This window comes from Tachypleus tridentatus, chromosome 13 (assembly GCF_004210375.1).
Source record: "Tachypleus tridentatus isolate NWPU-2018 chromosome 13, ASM421037v1, whole genome shotgun sequence".
NCBI lineage: Eukaryota > Metazoa > Arthropoda > Merostomata > Xiphosura > Limulidae > Tachypleus > Tachypleus tridentatus.
Window position 1 is genome coordinate 137,232,421 of NC_134837.1, and position 20,867 is coordinate 137,253,287.

Sequence of the window (20,867 nt, forward strand, 5' to 3'; positions counted from 1 at the left end):
TCTTGCAGTTAAACATAATGATGAGAAACTTAAAGAAAAGTACAGTTCATTAATTACAATTTTTTTTCCATTAGAAATGAGGTGGGTTAAGGTGTTCGACTCGTAACCTGAGGGTCGCAGGTTCGAATCCCAGTCGCACCAAACATGCTCGTCTTTTTAGCCTTGGAGGCGTTATAATGTGATGGTCAATCCCACTATTCGTAGGTAAAAGAGTAGCCAAAGAGTTAACAGTGTGTGGTGATGACTAATTGCCTTCCCTCTAATATTACACTGCTAAATTAGAAAAGGCTAGCGCAGATAGCCCTCGTGTAGCTTTGCACGAAATTCCAAAACGAAGAAACAAACAAACCATTAAAAAAAAAAGCATAGTTAATTATTAATCATCTTTAGCAATTAATGTACAGAAACAAATGGGAAAGTTTTGTTCATTAATTATCTTCTTGTCATGAAAATATTCAAACTGAGAATATATAGTTCATGAATCACCAGTTTTGTCCTTAAATATAGTAAATATAAAATAAAAGGTTATATAATAAACAAAATTAAAAAAAAAAGTCATAGTTAAGTAATCACGAGTTTTTACAACAAATATTGAAACTATAGGAAAGTATAGTGCATAGTTCATTCATTTTTTTATGTTTGATAATGTTTAATTGCAAAGCGGATGATTAAGGAACGTACATTTTTGTTTTAGTTTGGGTATGTTTAGTGGTGAAGCAAAACAAAAGTTTAATTTGTTAACCACCCACTTCATAATGAAACGGAAATAAAGATATAACTCATTAAAGAGCTTTTCTTTCAAACATAATGAAACTATAATTACGAGATTTGTGAATAAACATAAAAACACCACGACAAAGACATACTTCATTGATAACGTTTGTCCAAATAAAAAGCATAATTAATTAATTACCAGCTTTGGCAATAAAAATAGTGAAAGTGAACAAAAATATAAATTGTTAATCACCAGCTTTGCCATTGGACATAAGGAAACAAAATGTTAATTTATGACTCTTCAGATTTACTAACAAATATACTCAAACTAAAACGTTAAACAGTTAATTTATAGTCCACTTTGCCAGTAAATATATTCAAACGTGTAGCTTTACGCGAAATTCAAAAGAAACCAATTCTTTAAACTTTTCAAATTCAAGTGTTCTATGCAACATTTTCAAACCAACATTACATTCTAGTACAAACAGAACCCACTTATGTTTTCTATTCTTACTTTATCTAGTCAGTTTCCCGCATCCAGGCCATCACATAAACCTCTTTCATAATCACCACTATTGTAATGTTTTCATATAGACCATTAATGTAACCTTATCGAACAGATACTACCCATTTAACTTTTTATATCATTCACATAACTTCCATTAACAGTGTTTATTCAACCCTCTGAATGTCAATATACAGTTGGATAATTTATCCTACTTAATTTTACATATTATCCTTAATAAATTCTTTAATTATTTTCTATAGCAATACCCTATGCGTTTATGTGTTATTTTTGCTTTACAAGAATGTTAAATCTTTAATATTCTACTTAATGAACTATATTTGGTGAGATAGTGAAAATATTTTCCCAGTAGGAAGAATTCAACGCTTAACAGTAGTATTATGTAAATGCTGAAGTATCATGAGCACTATCTATATGAGAATTTTGCTCGGACTCGCATATGTTTATACAATAGCATAAAAATGAGTCATTAAAGCAGAATTTAAAATTGTTCCATGAGTGTGACTAAGTGTTCTTATGTACAGTGTTTGTGTTTTTTTTCACCGTTAACTCATTCCAATATTAAGGGTATGCCACACTTTGACAGATATAAATGAAGTTAAGCTTATTGGGTTAGATAACCTAAAGAACAAAATTCGAGAAAGCTCATAGGTTGACATGATGTTGTTTTAACGTTTGTTTGTAAACTAAGCAAAGAAATATTTTCGACTGATTACGCTTTGAAATGCCATATTAATTAATAAAATACATGAATGTTCCATAACTGAAGAAAGGCTACGGTCACAAGCAGCTGAATGAATCTTCAGATAACAGACGCATGTATACACAAGTTACTAGGCTGCTTTAAAATGAGTTACACCGAAGAAAGTGAAGCTCATGAATTTCTTGAAAATAACACTAAACTGAAAAATCATTTCAATTTTATTTATAACAAGCTTCAGGAGTTAAGAACTTTTTCCTAAGTATAGAAACACCAAAATGATCCAGTGTGATCTACACGTACTGTACTGAACGTTGGATTTGATATTTCACAATGTATATCAAAGATATTAATGTTGCTGTTGTTTTGAATGAAGCACAAAGGTACACAAACGGCTATCTGTGCTTTGCTCATAATCGATATCGAAACCCTGTTTTTAACGCAGACATACCGATGTGCCATTGTGGGGCAGATAGTAATGATCGTTAACCTGATAATGCAATCGGCTTTTCTGCACGTCTAACACGTACCTCTCTGATAGTTTCTATTATTTATATTACCCGTTTTATTCTGAAAATTAGATGCACTGACAACATATTTGAATCCAAATCATTTTATAATCAAAAGAAGCAATTAAACATTTAACACGACAGCTTCAATTTTTGTTTACATTACGTCAATAGTAATCTAAAATATACAAGTGTATTTTCACTTTTTACATACTTTAAATATTACTCTTAAAATTACTAGCCTATGGTATGTGTAATTGTAATTAACCATCATGACAATTTCATGAATCATTTCAAAACCTTTCCAATTTGTAAATCATAACAGCGTAAACGTCATGTACATAGAGATGAAGATCAATTCTCCTACGTCATTTTACTTTAGAGAAAAATGTAGCCCTTTCAGAGGGCAATCGGCTCATTTTGAAAATTATATGTTTTGGAAAGTAATTATCACAGGTTATCATAAATGATCTTTGCAGAGTGAGGCATAAACGTGAGTTAACGAACTAATAAAAATCCTATTACTGGTGGCGATGTGTAGGAGAGAAGGTGAGAAAGAACTTTTGGGCCACCCCAGGGGAATCTCAATATATTAATATATATTACAGACAGAGAAGTAAATAAATAGAAAAGCAAGTCACAGAAGAATGCGTAAAAAAGAGTATTAATAAACCATCGTCATTGTCATGTGAATGGCTTGTTTGTTTGTTTGTTTTAAAATTTAACAGAAATAGCATACGAGCAAATAGAGAAAACGGAGTTCATAAGAATTTTGTTTTGAAAAGTTAACATATATTATTTTGCTGATAGAAGGATGGGCTTATCTTTGAATAAAGTTGTTATTTTAAACAACGCGATTGACCGGAAATATGACGTTGCAAAATGAAGTACACATTTGATCTTCTCCAACTTCCTTTTGGTAAACATGAAGTTTAATGTAAAATTGGAGACTGTGCCTTAAGATGTAATTATTTAAATTTTCTGGTTATACTGAAACTGCTTTACATTCTTTGATTGTCAAAATAGAAAAGTATTACATCTTTTAATGATAATTAAGCCGAAAAGAAATTATGCCATGGAGAACCACACAGTTTGAGAAATGATCTTTCCAGTTTAAAAGAAAATTCGTTTTCTTTATCTTAGATTGGATCATCATGTGACTGGTAATTTTCCATCAATTTTCGTTGAGAAGGACTTATAGACATTACTCAATTGGACAATGTCAAGTGGAAAGATGTTGTTGCACATTTGCAGGTGAGTGATGACATACATTTCAAACATACTGTGAGAGGTATACAAGCTAAATGCGAGTTAGTTCTGAGAAATCTTAAGGAATGTCTGGACCACTTTTATACCAAACTTTGATATATTCTTATACTACAGGCCTAATTGCAATTTAAATTCCCCACAGAACTAAGACTTTGATGCCAATAAGATATTTATAACCCGAGATATATTACGGTAGCCAGTTAATTTTTTCTCGTCTGAAATTATAGATAAAAAACACACAAAAATAACCTATCTTTCATAAGAAATTTAAGCTACATGAAAATGATGTACAATGTGGAGGTAATGTTGAAATTTTGGGAGGAATGACAAGGAAAAGTGTAATTTAGTTGGAGAAATTAATGCAGTCAAGTTGAAAGAGAAAGTTTTTGGATTGAAAGGGTGATTTGGCATATATAATGAGAACCAGACCTTGAGTAGTACATTTGGACTTACGAGTTCTCTTATTATTTGATCACGTTTTTCTCCAGGTGGTAAACTGCTTCAGTGTCTTCATGAGAGCAAACTTACATCATGTATAGGAGTTAGCGAACAGAAAAAACGACAACAGAACACACACATATATTATGACCGTGCATGTAGGTAACAGCATTGCACTTCTGCGTGCAAAATGCAAGCTTTGTTTTATCTTGAAACGTGAAGACGTAGGATAGAGTAAACTGAAGAATAGTCGATGTGGTGACCTGCACATATTATTAGACCAATACTGTAGTTAGTTACTGAAAGAAGTTACGTCTGATTCACGATACTGTGGAGACTGTTTATTTTTCAGGTTACGATGTTTTCCGTAGTGCTTATATCATGAGATCCGTTGAAACAGAAGTAAATATATTCCTTTGGAAAACGTTCAACAAATCAGGCGAAAGTATTCTTCAAGCATTTTTAAATCTTACAGAAACAGGAGAACTACTAGTCTCCACTGATGAATATTCAAAATAAAGCGAGTGGAATCAAAATATTTTTTTTCCAACAAAAAGAAGTGTTTGAGCAAAACGCATACTGATACTAGTTTAAACTAGTGATACTGTGATATAGTGATGAGTAAAGAAACCAGACTAGCTTAGAAAATATATAAATTTTTAGTTAATGATGACTTTAACCGTACTTATAATCAAAAGAATTTAAGGATTCGAGTATGTTGTTGTGTAATTATTGTTTAATGCATATAAGCAAAAAAAAAAAAAAAATCCTTTTGTTATGAAAATTTAAAAGTTATTCATGTTTTGTAAACCGTCTTGCAAGGTTGAGTCTAATTACAATCATTCCTCTAATAGAGGTTGTTAACAGTAATCCTTAGACAACTTGATAATTCAAGAACAAAAAGGAAAATTTAATTATATGTGAAAATAAAGACAAATAATTTATTATAGTTGTTCAATCAGTCTTAAGTAGAAGAGTATTTAAATTATTAACATTTGATATAGTATTGTTAGAATTTCAAAGTGAAAATTTTGACTACTTTTGTTATTTGAGGGTTTCTACGCAAAGCTACACCAACTATTTGCGTCTTCTTTAATTTCGAGCAGAAATGTCACGAAAGTAGTTAACAGCACTTACTATACCCAAGTGCTCTTATATGACTGAATAGTTGGATTTGGCTCTCTCTGTTATAGCACACCTACCACGTTCAAGTGCGTTTTGATGGCAACGAGACGAGGATCATAAACTATTAGATTCACAATTTGAACACACTAGCTACTTGGCCACGTGAGTTTATTGGACTTATTCGACCAGAATAGTTATTTTTTCGGGCTGCTGACTCAACATTTTTATGGTAATTACAGTCTTCGACGTTTAGCTGTAACTGATTGGTGCAAATGAAAAGGAATGATTTTAATATCCTCTATGTCAAATTAAAGTGGAGTTCTAGTGAGGTCATTTAGAGTTTTCTCAAGGGATAACCGAGTTCTGTCTCTCTCTGACATTTTACTACATTGTAGTCCACCTCGCTTAATTATTATTTTATATAAAATCAACTTACAGTAATGGTAACTTTGAATCAAGTCTAACTGAAATTTTTTGCAGAATACAGTAAATAGGTTCATTTTTTTGTTTTCTATGTTAAATAATATTAGTCGCTTTTCATAATTCTTGAACTTTTTCTAGACACTTCCGGTATTACTATCGTATTTACTAGTTGTACATATATATATAAATATATATACTACTTTTATAGCTGGAGAATATCTGTTTTTCTTACAGCAAAGTAACATCGAGTTATCTGCTGAGCTCACCTAGGAGAATCGAACCCCATGATTTTAGCGTTGTAAATCCGTGAATTTACCGTTGTACTAGCGGAGGAGTTGAATTGAATGCCGTAACTAGCAGCTTTTTTCATTTTTTCTTGGGTATAATATAATATTTAAGAGATACTTTTTGTACAAATTATAAAAACAAACAAAATGTATTTATGTGTTTGAACACCTTAATTTAATAAAAGTAAGTTACTGGAGTGTTGTGCTACAGTAATAGCAGAACGTTACGAATGATGTTGGATGGACGTAATGTTACAATAACACTATAATATTATGAATAACGTCAGCTAGATGCATAGTACAATAACAATACAACATTATTGATAATAATGTTTAGTAATCGTTGTACATTTTGAGTTATTTAACTTGAGAAAAATACACGACTTTGACAAGAAGTTTTCTTTTCTACACTGAACAACGCTAAACTCTTAGTTATTTTTGAGGGATATTTTATTATCTTTTCAACATGATAGCATTTGTTATTGTGTAATATCAAACAAAATACATTTTAACCTCAGAAACTATTTCTAGTGCTATATTAAAAATCCAAATATACTTATGAGTATATAAACTCTTATATTCGTCAAAACATGTAAAAATGAAACTTTTTCAAAAAAATTGTACAACTCCTCCGTTTGGAAAATAGATTTTTGTAAAACACTTGCTTTAATTTGTCTGTTTATGTCACTGCCCATATATAATGAAGTACTTTACATTTAATATTAAACTCAAAAACATGTTTCACGGTTTTAGTAATTGTGCGTAGTATTCAGTGCGCGTTGAAGTAATTATCTGAGAATTATCTGGGAATTTCTGGGAAAGTTATGTTGTGTGTATTTTTTTTATTAGGGATGATATTTATTCTGTTTGAAAGAAAGGTGATGTATTGTGCAGAGTTTACTAAGAAAAGTGTGTTCTGTTTACTGTTTTCTAGAGTGGTCATTTAGACTGTTTACAATCGTGATGCAACTGTTTACTGTGGGCATCATGGTGTTCAAGCTTTTGCTATATATTTGTTATTCTTCTCATCATCTACCAAAATAACCCACTTTTTAAAATTTCGTCACTATATGTCTTGAGTTTTACATAGTTTTTGAAAACTTCTGCTCCGTCCACCAATTAATAATGAGTCCTCAAAAATGATTTTCTTTCTGTTATATCGTTACCGTTCAGTAGGCTAGGTATTTTAATCTCAGCCTATTATATTTTCTTCATATTTTAAGTTACTGTTCATAACGTCTTGTGTTTATCCTTACCTTTAGATCTTTCATATTTTTAACTTTTTGTACCACAATGTTTTACTTTTTTCACTTTTAGGTCTCTATTCTTTACCATACGTAACTAGTTGTTTTGAAATAATGTCTACTTCTTTTCCGTAACTTGGTTTGCCACAAAATATAGTGACAGCCTGTTTAGATATGTATGTTTGTTGTTTTCCTATCCTTAATTATCTAAAAGTTATGATGGTTTTTATTCCGAACATGCGTATTTATCTTTGATATTTTGATTTTATAAAGAAGATGGATGCTTCCCTTAAACATGTATAGTTGTTACTCAACTGACGACAGATAATGATAATTGGTCATCTAATCATATATGTTTTTCTACGATACAATTATTGCTTACACAGGATAATTTCTCCAGTGAATATTTATGTTTCTTCCTCATTTCTCTGCAGAGAGTTACAAAGTATGAAACTTTTTTTAGGATGCAAAAGATGATAACGTTCTGCTTAGAATGTTAGAATTATTTGGGTTTTAACTGTGCAATAATACGTAATAGCATAAGTAAACAAACGATAAAGTCCAATAATATTTGATGTGCACAAAAATTGGAACTGTTTTTGTTGAATAGCTAATTCATATAAACACCCTCTGTTTTCGATGTTAGCAGTATTAAAGTTTTTAAAGAACTTAATCAGGCCCCTTAGTCCGAATGTTAAAATATGAATAACTTTGTAATTGTTGCGGCAATTCGTTGTTTAAAGCTATCTAAATAGTTTGTCTTGACACCAAATTACTGATAAGAAATAAGATTTACAATAGTTTTACCTTCTGCATGCGCAGTGGAACGGTGACGCTCATATTATGTTTCTATTAATTACCAAACATTAACATTTACTTAGAACGTTAAAATTATTTATGTTTTAACTGTACAATAATGCATTATTATGTAATGGCATAAGTTAATATTTTATTAAATAAGGGTTAAATATCGGGTTAGAATACACAAATGATCCCAAGTTGTAACTGCGTACATACTTTTTGTTCTAAAATATAACATAATTCAAAGGGTAAATGAAGAGAAGTTGGATCAAATTGAATTAAATTTTAGACTTGCTTATACCGAATATAGCTTAATATAAAATAACCCATAGTTTGATCAGTGATTAAATTGAAATATTACTTAAGGCTTTTGAATAAAGAAAATATAAATTATAGGTTTGCTTATTTGTTTGAAATTAAGAACAAAGCTACACAAGGGGCAATCTGTGCTCTGACTACTACGGATATCGAAATCCAGTTTATGGCATTGTGAGTTTCGGGGGCATAATTTATAGAAATATTAAATTTGGGAGTAAAAACGTATTAGTGACACATTAAGAACTAAACACATCAGAATGCGATTCGTTGAAGTAATGATAATCTGAAAAGTTTTGTTTTTCAAAACTAACGAAAAACAAATGTACAATACTTGAAGCGTATCACTTTAACACACATGCACTTCTTCTGATGTCAGAATTGGAAAGATCATGGGCGACGGGGAATACTGTAGAACGTTAGATAGATAATAGGGCTTCCTAGAATAGTGTGGATTAAGCACTGTTTTATAATTGTCAAACCCACCAGTGTCTGGCTACACGTGTTGACAAAAGCAGCATCCGAGGCTGAATGCATAGAGACTTAAAGAAGACGAACGAGCGACAAAGCAAGATCTGAAAAGATCCCTTGATCCACACCAAAATGCTCGTACGAGATAAATGATCTGTCACACGCAAGCACGAAGCGTGAGCTGAAAACAAGGGGAAGGTGTAAAGGTATTCATCGTAAGGCCTTAAAAATAAATCACAGAACTTGGAGAGGGAGAGAGGAAAGAAATGCAGTTCTTGGATGAAGGAGACAAACGCTCTGGCGTAGTAAAGAAAGTCTATCAAGAGACTCATGTTCTGACTGAACATTTACATCAAGTTTTCTGAACCATAAACTGGCTTCACTTAGAACAACATTAACACTATAACTAGAAGAATAGAGAAAATAAGATATTTTTTCCGATGTACGTGGAAACAGAGAAACTTAATTAGTAAAATATATATCACCATATAAAAGCTGTTTCAGCAGCAGAACGAAGTGCGTTTAATTACTTTTTAATGTCTCATTATAAAAAAAACTGTCTGTCTAACGCAGGAAGGCAGTAATGTGGAACAAACATTAATTAAACTCAATGATTTAAACCTCAACTCCAGTTTTCAACTCACAGAAGAACGTTTTTATGGATTTATTTTTCAAATTTAAATAAATAAAAGTTTACTACCTTTTAAAGAAAAGTTACTTCATAAATCACAAGATAAAAACTATAATCTGGGAAACTTAAGTAAGCAAATGAATGAAGATGTGGAAAACGATTTGATGATGTGGTAAATATATAGGAAGACTGGTTTGGGTTAAATTTAACGCAAAGCTACACATAGGCTATCTGCGCTAGCCATCCATAATTTAGCTATGTAAGACTAAAGGCAGGTAGTCATCACCCACTGCCAACTTTTGGGATACTCTTTTACTGAAGAATAGTTTTGATTGGCCGTAACATTGTAACAACCCCAACGGCTGAAAAGGTGAGCATGTTTGGTGTGACGGGGATTCGACCCAACGCCCTACAGATTACGAGGCAAGTGCCTTAACCACCTGGCCACACCGGGCCAGGAAGAAGGGAAAGACTAATGAATTATTTAAATGGAGACATATAAACAAATATATATGCGTTTACAAATTCAGCTTTTTATCATTTGAATATTATTGACCTACACATGTTTATTATGATGATTACTTATTATTAAGATTGGAAAGCAGGACATAAGCTTGCATAACATGTTTTAATTTTGATTTTTACACCTGAAACAGCTGAAAACATACTTTTCCAGAAGTGGCTGCAGATGGTATGTACCGGCTTTAGATATAGAACGTTCTGGGCTTGCCCATCATATTTGATTTTAATTTTTATATTGTTATTTTACGTGTAAAGCACACAATACGTAGTGTATTCCTATTGTATTCTCTTTAATTCTTCGTAGTTATAATTTGCACTCTGTTTTTTTCTCTTTTATCGAAATAAGCTAATTTTTGTTTTTCTTCTAGTTGTATGAAGTTATTCTAAATACTATTCAAGAAAAGAGATGCTGTGCTACATTCTCATTCCCCTAAATTTTAACAGCAACATTATTGCTGTGTAATATTTATAAATAATTATTTACATGTAATTACACACATACACGTACATAACTGTCTGGAAAATTTACATCTTGTTATTTAGAGAATCTTGGCGTCATAATCATTCTCACTTACAGTTTGCTGTATTTCTGTTTGGAAATTTTTATACTGTTCAGATAGGATTACTATGCATGAAAGAAGCGTTAAGGTAAAGTACATAAATTTTGTAACAAAAATATAGACGTATTTCTGTGCTTTTTAAAAACAGCGAAAGCAGAAGTATTACAGCTGTAGGATATTGTGACTAAGCTACTACCTGTATTATCTGGAAAAATGTTAGCAGCACAAAACAAAACTGTTAGCACAAACGAAATAAAGTATGGTGCAATAAGCTATATTAGAGATGTACCAGTTAAGTTTGGAGATTTATTGCAGAAAGTTCAAAGATTCTAGAAAAAGCAAGTGAGACATTTAAAAAGTATGAAAAAGGCTGCTTCAGTTGCTAGTTAAATGGATCAAAAGATCTAATTGTTCTAGAGTCGTTGACAAGATTATAGGCATGATGTTGCAAGAGGGAAATGTGATAAAAGTACGAAAATAGTTAATAAAGTGGTTAAGAGACATTGTAGAATAGACGGCAACTGCCTGTTGTGGAGACACAAGTGTAGAAGACAACGTTTATAAAGTCTTCCGCCTTTCGTCTTTAGGTCAGTATGTTTGTAGGTGTTGTCGGTCTTTTATATAGTGTCCACAATAGACAGCTGCCGTCCATTCTACAAAATTTCATCATGAATACTCTGCCTAAAAATATCTATCAAAGCGTGGTTAAGAGAGAGTTGCGTTAACACATTAATGGTAGTGGCGAGAAAACATAATGAGTTGAAATTATGGCAAATCGAGTTAGTAGAACAGCTCATCATGAAAAATAAAACTGGAATCATATCTCTCTGAGAATTGTAAGGAGAACCTTGCCGCAGAGTGATTTTGCAAATGAAGAAATTACAAACTTCCGACAAAATCTTTAATATGTGACCATACAGTGTATATAACTATTACTTGTAGACAGTAAAAAAGAAAAGCTGAAAAAAGAACAGAGAATGAAACGTATTGTATTGAAAGGAGAGAGAACATTTCAAATAAATATTTAGATGAACTGGGAAAACAGATGAGCAAGTAGTGAATACGTTAAGAGATATTTTTAACACTGGTGAGAAAAGAATTAGTAAAGATAATCAATTCAACTGTGAATTATCAAACTTAAGTTGTTTAGCTCCACAGTAGGAAAGGGGTGTTCGGTATACTGTACTACAAGATATTTTGAAGCTGAAATAGTCGTAAGGTTGAAAGATGGTATTCCACATCAAGTGTGGATGATAGAAGCTGTAAAGTTGTAAAATACACGTGTAGCAGTGGTAATAAGTAGCCAGTTATTAAATGAAACTAAATAAAATTAACTTTGAAACAAGAGTAGGCAATAGTGAATAAATAAATCATCAGGTAAATAATTCAGTTTTGTTTTAAGGAACATGGATCGAGAACAAATGAACAAATTAGAAGATGATGTCATGGATAAATACTGCAATGAAGCCATGGTAGAGGAACCAGAAGAAACTAAACTTGGCTGGCCGAAACTATTATTTTGAAGAAGTATTAGGGTGTAATGCAATGATGTAATAGATGATAGGGATAAAATAGTGCTCTACAAGTCATCACCACCCATCGCAAACTCTTGGGCTACTCTTTTACCAACAAATAGTGGGATTGACCATCACATTATAACGCCCCCACTGCTGAAAGGGCAACCATCAGATTACGAGTCGAACGCTTTAACCCACCTGGCCATGCCGAGCCCTAGTAATGGTATTGAAATCTTAATGAAAATAAAGTACAGAACAACATTTCGACCTTCTTAGGTCATGAATATTAGCTTTCATGAAAATGTCCTAAGAAGATAGAAACGTTGTTTTGTTCTTTATTTTAATTAAAATTGTAGTACTCATATCAGCCGTCTTGAGAATACAATTTTACTTCAGTCGTCATCACGATTAGAGAGATAATATTAAAGTCATAGCATGATGCAATGTTTGCTGGACATTAATGTGTAACTAAAATTAAAGATAGAATCAGTAAAAACTACTGCTGGTCGGGTATGTTTGGAGATACTGACTTATGTAAAGTACTTTCCACCATGTCAAATAGCTGGTAAGAAGGATTTGAGAGAAAAAGCTCAATAATTAATTTACCAATTATTATTGACCCTTCTGTTAAGTTAGTAGTGATATCATTGGACCATTTGCAGTAACAGAACAGAGGAGTAAATATATTCTGACAGTGGCTGATTCTACCACTAGATATGTACCAGCAGTAATGTTATATTTTACAGAAAGAGATAAAATAGCGCAAGAGTTTATAGTGATATTCTCAAGGGTTAGCTTTACCAATAATTCTTATCAGAGTCAATTCTTTCAATCGAAAATAATGCAAAAATTATACAAGGTGACAATCAGGAGCAAAAATTAAAATAAACTTATCTTTAAGTTTTCAAAACAACTTTAATTTGTGAGAGAGTAAATGGGGCAATTAAGGTCATGCTAAATGTAGAGGGGTATCGGATACTTTAGGATAAGATATTGTCTTTTGTGCTATTTTCATTTTGAGAAGTTACTCAGTCTACAACAGGTAGACTGACGCTGTTTCTGGCCTTCTTACTCTACAAGATAAAGAAAACAGCAACTGGAACAGCCTCAAACAGATACATGTTTCGACTTATTTACTGCGTCATCTTTATGCAAGATTCAAACTCATTTCTACCATTACAAAAATTACCAAGATACAATTTACGCGGTGCCCGGCATGGCCAGGTGGGTTAAGGCGTTTGACTCTTAATCTGAAGGTTGCGGATTCGAATCCCGGTAGTACCAAACATGCTCGCCTTTAATACCAACGGAAGTGTTATAACATTACTGTCAATCCAACTATCCATTGGTAAAAGAGAGGCCGAAGAGTTGGCGGTGGGTGGTGATGACTAGCTGCCTTTCTAGTCTTACACTGCTAAAGAGGAACGGCTTAGCGCAGATAGCCCTCGAATAGCTTTCCGCAAAATTCTAAAACAAACAAATAATTTACTTATTAAACTATTTCTTGCCATCTGCTGCAAATATTACCATTAGATCCATAATTTTTATTTTTGAAATATTTGATTATTTTAATCGACTCCAGTATATTCATATTAATTATATTTTCAGATTGTTTGTGTGTGTTTCTTATAGTAAAACCACATCGGGCTATCTGCTGTGTCCACAGAGGTAAGTCGAAACCATGGTTTTACCGTTGTAAATCCAAAGAAACTAAATTCCAGCGAGGGACTTCAGAGTGTGCTAAAATACGTTTTCTCCACTGAACTATGAGTTTAGCTTCATTAATACATTGTGTTGATGGTGAAATAGTAATATTATTGATTCTAAAATTGCTTATGTGTTCATTCATTCAGTATTTTAAACTTCTAGTTTTGAAGTATATAAATGTTTTCATAAAACATGTGATATTTTCTATATATATCAAATTTTTCTGTGAAATTAAGAATTTGATAAATTTGTTTATCGTTTTATATATCAGAAAAATATTTATTTGTTTACTAAATTACTTCATTATTTGACAAAATAAACCAGAATAAATTCAGTATCTAACCTTCTTTTTTACTTATTTCAGCAAGTACTTTTAACATAAGATTTCATCCTTGTTTTGTTTTTACAGCTCTGTCAATTTTTATAAAATCTCTTTCTACTACTATATATTTAATAACAACTCATTTATTAATGTTTTCTTGTTAACAACATAATTTTAGTATCCTGAGGGTCGTGGGCTCGAATACCTGTTGTACCAAACATGCTCACCCTTTCAGTCGCAGGAGCGTTATAAAGTGATGGTCAGTCCCACTATTTGTTGGTAAAAGAGGTGCCCAATTGTTGAAGGTGGATGGAATGACTAGCTACCTTCCTTCTAGTCTTTCACTGCTAAATTAGGAACGGCCAGCGCAGATAGCCCTTGCGTAGCTTTGCGTAAAGTAAAGAATAAACTAAACAAACCTATTCATATGCAATGAACAAACTTCTTCGGGACTTTCAACTCAGATTAAAACAGATGTTAGTTATCAACGTTTGCTTATACAGACGAATAAAAGAGTAAGAGTTTGTGAACTTACTGTAAAAGTAGAACAGAAGTGAGTGAAGTTTTCAGTTTATTGAGTTATGCATATATATATATAATGGAAAAAGAGAAGGAATATGTGTTATGAAGTTAGGTTGCTGTTAAGAAAGGTGAGAAAGTAGCCTGAATTTGGTCATTTCCTAAGATATTAGAATGATTGAAGTTATTAGCAATTATTAGAGATTTGACTAATAAAAAGTTCAACGTTATGGATAATATAAAACATCTTATAATTACGAAACATTACAATCTGATATACTGCAAACAAGTGGGAGGTGAAATGGAAAGAAACCTGTTCAGCTGGAGTTTTGAGAAAGGAATGTAAAAGATGCATATTTGACAAAAAATAAAATAAAAACATGACCAAGAGAAGCAAAAGACGAAGGTAAATGCCAGCTAGAAAAAAATTAATTTCTAAACCGTTATGTTTATCATGGTAATAAACATCAGTTTGTCATGTTTAGATTATTATGAGATAATTACAGATGAAAATAAGTACAAAATAAGTCGATGCACATCAAGAGGAAATTTGATGTGAGAGTATTGCACGACAGCAACATGTTGGTATTATAGCAATTATAACTCGAAGGAAAGCTTTCACAATGAAAACGAAAACTGACAGTGTCTTTTAAGTTTCATGTGTAGATTTAAAAAGTGAGTAAACTGCTAAAATGATTCAATAACAACGAAAACTTTTGAGTTGACATATGAGCCATCTTTATGCATTTAACCTCATAATCATAATAAAACGACAATTTTGGCATTAAGTTTAAAGTTTTTATTTTCAATATATAGAGTACGTTGTACGTGCTGAAATTGATCCCACGCACGTGAGTGCAGATGATTATTTTCCAAGTACTAAGTTATCGTCTTTTAAACAATATTTAGATAGCAATACTTTTTTAACAAAAACTTAAATTATATAATTATATTTTTATTAAACTTCAGTATTGACATTTGGTCTTCTTTATTTTACACTTAAAGAATAAGACGGAAAGTGTATTACTTTATTGAAATAATTAAATGACTCATTGAGGTATTATTATACATAGCTTAAGTACTTTTGCAGCATTTCACAAAGGCATTGTATAATTAACGTATCATGCATAAGTTTATTGTAGCATTTTGTAAAATAAATTACACTGCGTATAGATAATTCATATTTAAAGAAATAATCCTGTTATAGATGAGAAAATATATCATCCTTCACAAGTTTATGGTAAATTGATATACACTCACCGAAGGAAAGCTTCCAAAATGAAAATGAAAACCGACAACCTTTTTCAGTAAGTTAATATATGTTGTTTTTTTTTTAACAGAAGTTCTGAGGAGATGGTAAAAGTGCTAACAAGTACACAATACGAGATCTCTACACCAGTTTTGAAAATATGATGAAAGTGTTAGTGTATGGTATGTAACATGAATTCTCTACAACACATATGATGGGATGATAAAAAAAGTAATGTCAGAAAATCACCAGGGAATTCAATTCTGAGGAAATCGTAAAAAGTTTAATTTATGGATGCCAATTTGAGTTCTTTATAGTAGTTGCGATAAAACTACTAATATTTGGTGCACAGCGTGGGTTATTTAGGTTTTTGAGATGATATAATAAAGGTGTTAATGTATGAAACAAAACGTGAGCTATTCTCAGTAATTCTGATTAAATGACAAGTTGGGTTCTTTACAGTAGCTGTACTGAAATGACAAACATGTTAATATATGACATACAACGTAGGTTTTTATAGCAGTTCTGATTTCATGACACAATAATTTAAAGAAATGATAAAACTGTTATGGTTTGCTACAGAACATGAGTTGTGTAGAGCAGTTCTGAGAGCATAATAATACTATAAATGAGGTGGGCTCACTAGAACAGGTCTGATGAGATGAAAAAAGATCTTTAATACATGTTACATAGTACAGGTTCTTTACACTAACTGGGATAAGATAATAAAAGTGTTAATGCTTAGTACACTAGGTGGGTTCTCTATAGCAGTTTTGAGGATATAATAGAAATATTAAGGTATGGGCACAATTCAGATTTTTACACCAATTCTGACGACACAATGAAAATCTTAATGTATGATACACAACTTTGTTCCCGTATACCTATTAATTGTGTAAGGTATTGAGCTCCTGCAACACGCCTCGCTCGAAGAACGTATCCTCAGTGTTGCAGGAAGGCCTACTACTTACTGTATTTATTTTTCATTCAGTCCCTTAGAGATGGCCAGAATAGAAAACGACCTTCTCACCATAAAAACTGTTTTTGTAGCAAATGGCCTTTATAGGTAAGTTTCATCACTACTGTGTTTGTTGAGTCTCTGTCGGCCTGTTGAGCCATGGATTGAGCAAAACCGGCGTCAGAAATATGGCGGATAAAATGTGGTTGAATTACTATTATACACTGTTTTCTCCGTGATAGTCCTCAAAGAATAAATAAAGAATTTAGTATTAAAGATATAATAAGCCTGATACTAATGTACTGCTGTTGATGTGACGTAACATAATCTCAACTTAGCTTATGGTTATTTGTCAGAATATATATATATATTTCTCAGAAGAAAGTGGTAAGTTAATAATGAATTTTACACTTTTGCTGAACGTAAAGAATTGAGACCAACATAATCTTCGAACATACGAACTAGTAGTATTGAAAGTAAAAATCAGGGTAGTAGCCAGTGGAAGAATGTAAAATCATTATGCTAACATTTTAAAACATTTAAAATATTTCCTGTCTTTTGATTTTTTGTCATTTGAAAACGTATTTACAATAAACTTATTATTGTGAGGTGAACTAAGCCTCTAAATAGTTTTGTTTTTAGTAATTTCGTTTACAATCTTATTTGAGCTGAAGTAAATCAATAAAATGTTATGTGTAAAAAAGGATCCATTTTTATTTTGAAAAGATTCTCCTCCCACTCTGGATTGGCAGACACACACATGAATTACCTGAAACTGTTAAAATATATCTGACTTTCAATTTTAACCCTTTTTCCTACCTTTCAGTTACACGTAAAACAAATATAAGTGGTAAATACTGTGAAAAGAGTTGGCTTAATCTAATCAGAATAATCCTGTGATTGAAATGTAGATATTACGCAGTACAAATTTTTTTAAAGGGCAGAAACTTAGAAATTATTAAGAAAACTGGGGCAATATAAATAATACCTGTAGAAACGTATATACCAAACATTAGCTTACAGGTTAGTCATAAACGACTTACCTGGACGAAACTATTGGTCTAATACGATATTAATTACAAGTTTTGAAGTAGAGTAAGCTAGCAATAAAAATAGTTGCCACAAGTTGAAAAAAGTGTGGTCGAAATACTATTATATTCTTACTGAAAAACACGTAGGACTAGTAGACAAATGCTCACTAGAATAAAACGTCATATAATATACAAACTAGAAAAGTACTTAACTGGTTGAAATGAATAATGTCCTTTACCTACTTTATCACTTTCTTCAAACAAGATTATGTTCGGACCATCACATATACTCTTTTAATATCCAACACTGTGAATGTTTAAAGCTCATTTCGCGGACCTTACAATCAGCTTAACCTTTCCAGCATGCTAAAAACACTAATAAAATCATGCTCTAAGAAAACAATAAAATGAGAATTGGATGGATATTTGGTTATCCACGCAGCTAAAATGTAGTTTTGGGTGCACTGCAAATTTACACGATACTAATTTTTGTAGAAACTATCATGACGTCATAAGTGGTTGAACGCTGACTGTATATCTGGAAATCTTTGCTGTTTTCTGACAATTCCCAAGATGGGCGTCAAGTAAAAGACGTTTCCAGAGGAAATGGATTCCACACACCTTTGGTAGATAAATGGAATAAAATAAAATCACTCAAGATACGCGTAAACCTGAAAAAGAGCAGATATCCGAAATATTACTAAATAAAATAGATTTATCTACATTTCCACATTGTATTTCTACAATAAATGATTTTGTTTTAAAATGAAGAATCTGTTCCATATATTTTGTTCCTTGTACACGCAATTTAATGTTTCTTTGTACGTTTTGTTCAATAATTTTGCACACTTAATTTTGATATTCGTTATCAAAAATTAAAATTACGCAGGGACGCCATCTATGTTTGAAAGAATTACGAATAAGTATCATATAGTAACTCTAAAACAATTTTAACACAGACTCTCAGCTTAATGTTTTTCCTTTGCACTTTGCATTGTTGAATGTATAGACGTATATATAAAAGACAATGCTGCTTAGTCTTTAATTCTAGCTTAACATATCAAATGGAAAAGTTGTAGTCGGCCACTTCATTCACACGGATGGTCTTGTGGGAAACACTAAAAAAATAAACATATATATATAACCCATTATACTAATGATGATGCAGCAACCAAATTGTCATTACCAGCATAAAAAGGGTAGTAAAAGATAGTGAGAAGCAATAACTTGTAACAGTCTATATCTATGGGTTCAAGTATAAGGTTGACTACCGTATGATCATATATTTGTCTTGAGCACTATAAGATTGTTTGCCTTACTGTCCTTCTGGGTAACGTAGTAATTATAAAAATAGAGTAGAGAAAACTGAGCTCTGACTTACGAATAATCTCTCTAAAGGAACTCTTGAACTTGGCTCCATTGTTTTTATATCCACATTTGTTCTACACTATATCCTATTGTTTATTTCATTATTAGTACATCGCTGAAGCAATCAAAACATTGATATTTATGCTGCTAACATGAGTAAAGGGTTCCAAAGTTATATGAGATATTGAACAAAACTGTTTTTTACTCTGTCAGTAACATCTACGAAACACCAAATCGGCCTTTCTTTGATTGTTGACCAATTAACTCGCTTCAGAAAAAGAAGTTTTGCTTCTTTTATTATTAAACCCCTCAGGATTGGTTCTTACTAATTGTACTCTTAACGTGCTATAACAGAAAAATTGTAGTCCTTATATCGTTAGCATGTTAAAAGAGTTATCCAAACAGACTCGTTGATTGCTAACTTTCCATATATCATTAATGACCGAAACACCTTTTCATGTTCCCAAATTAATTAACATAATACTTCAGAAATATAAGTTTTTATCATACTTTTCTCCTGCATTACTACGTATCATATTAAATATTTAAGCCAATAACTTTTATGCTTCGCTATTTGTGTTTCTGAATATAGTTAATATAAGTGGATGTGGATAATATTTATACAAAAATATCAAATAATTTGTTTTGATATCACGCAAATACTTGTGTTTATATATTTGATCTGAAATGGTAGATGTAATTTGATACAACATAGTATTTAATAAACAATGAGTAATTGATACATGATATGCTGTGAAAAATGTATATGTATAAAATAACAAACTAGTATAGCTCACAACCACCTCCTATTTATTAAGTCTACTGTGACTATCATGCTCTAAACAATTTTTTTGTTTTGTTTTTGAATTTCGCCTGAAGCTACTCGAGGGCTATCTGTGCTAGCCGTCCTTAATTTAGCAGTGTAAGACTAGAGGGAAGGCAGCTAGTCATCACCACCCACCGCCAACTCTTGGGCTAACCTTTAATTAACAAATAGTGAGATTGACCGTCACATTATAACGCACCCACCGCTGAAAGGGCGAGCATGTTTGGTGTGACCGGGATTTGAACCTGCGACCCTCAGATTACGAGTCGAACGCCTTAACCCACTTGGCCATGCCGGGCGCTCTAAACAAGCCTTTATGTGCGGCATGCTGTACGTCGACATAAAAGAGTGCAAAGTTGTTAAATAACCTTATTCATAATTAAAAATAGTTATTAGAAATTTTAAGCAAAATTTCTCTGATGTTTATATTTCTTTATATTTATTTAATACATTTTTATATTTGTTATAGTTTAATAATTTTATTTAAAGTTTCTTTATTATATCCACTAACTATTAATTTTTGTATCAGTATTTCAACAATATTGATAAAATATTGTAATTTATTACAAATTTTACAATATCTGAATAACAGAAATGCAAAATATTTTCTTTTATCAAAAATATTTACATTGCTATCTTTATCAATTATTTTAATTTATAAATCTAAATAATGTATTTCTGTATTAGATATTGAAGTATTTTCAGTCTTTAATTCTACTAGATAAATAGTGTTGATAACGTTATTTATTTCTGAATTATTTATGCTAATTAAAGTTAAAGTAAAAATATCTGGATTTGCGTAGTTTTCAATAAATGTATATTCTAATAATAGGAA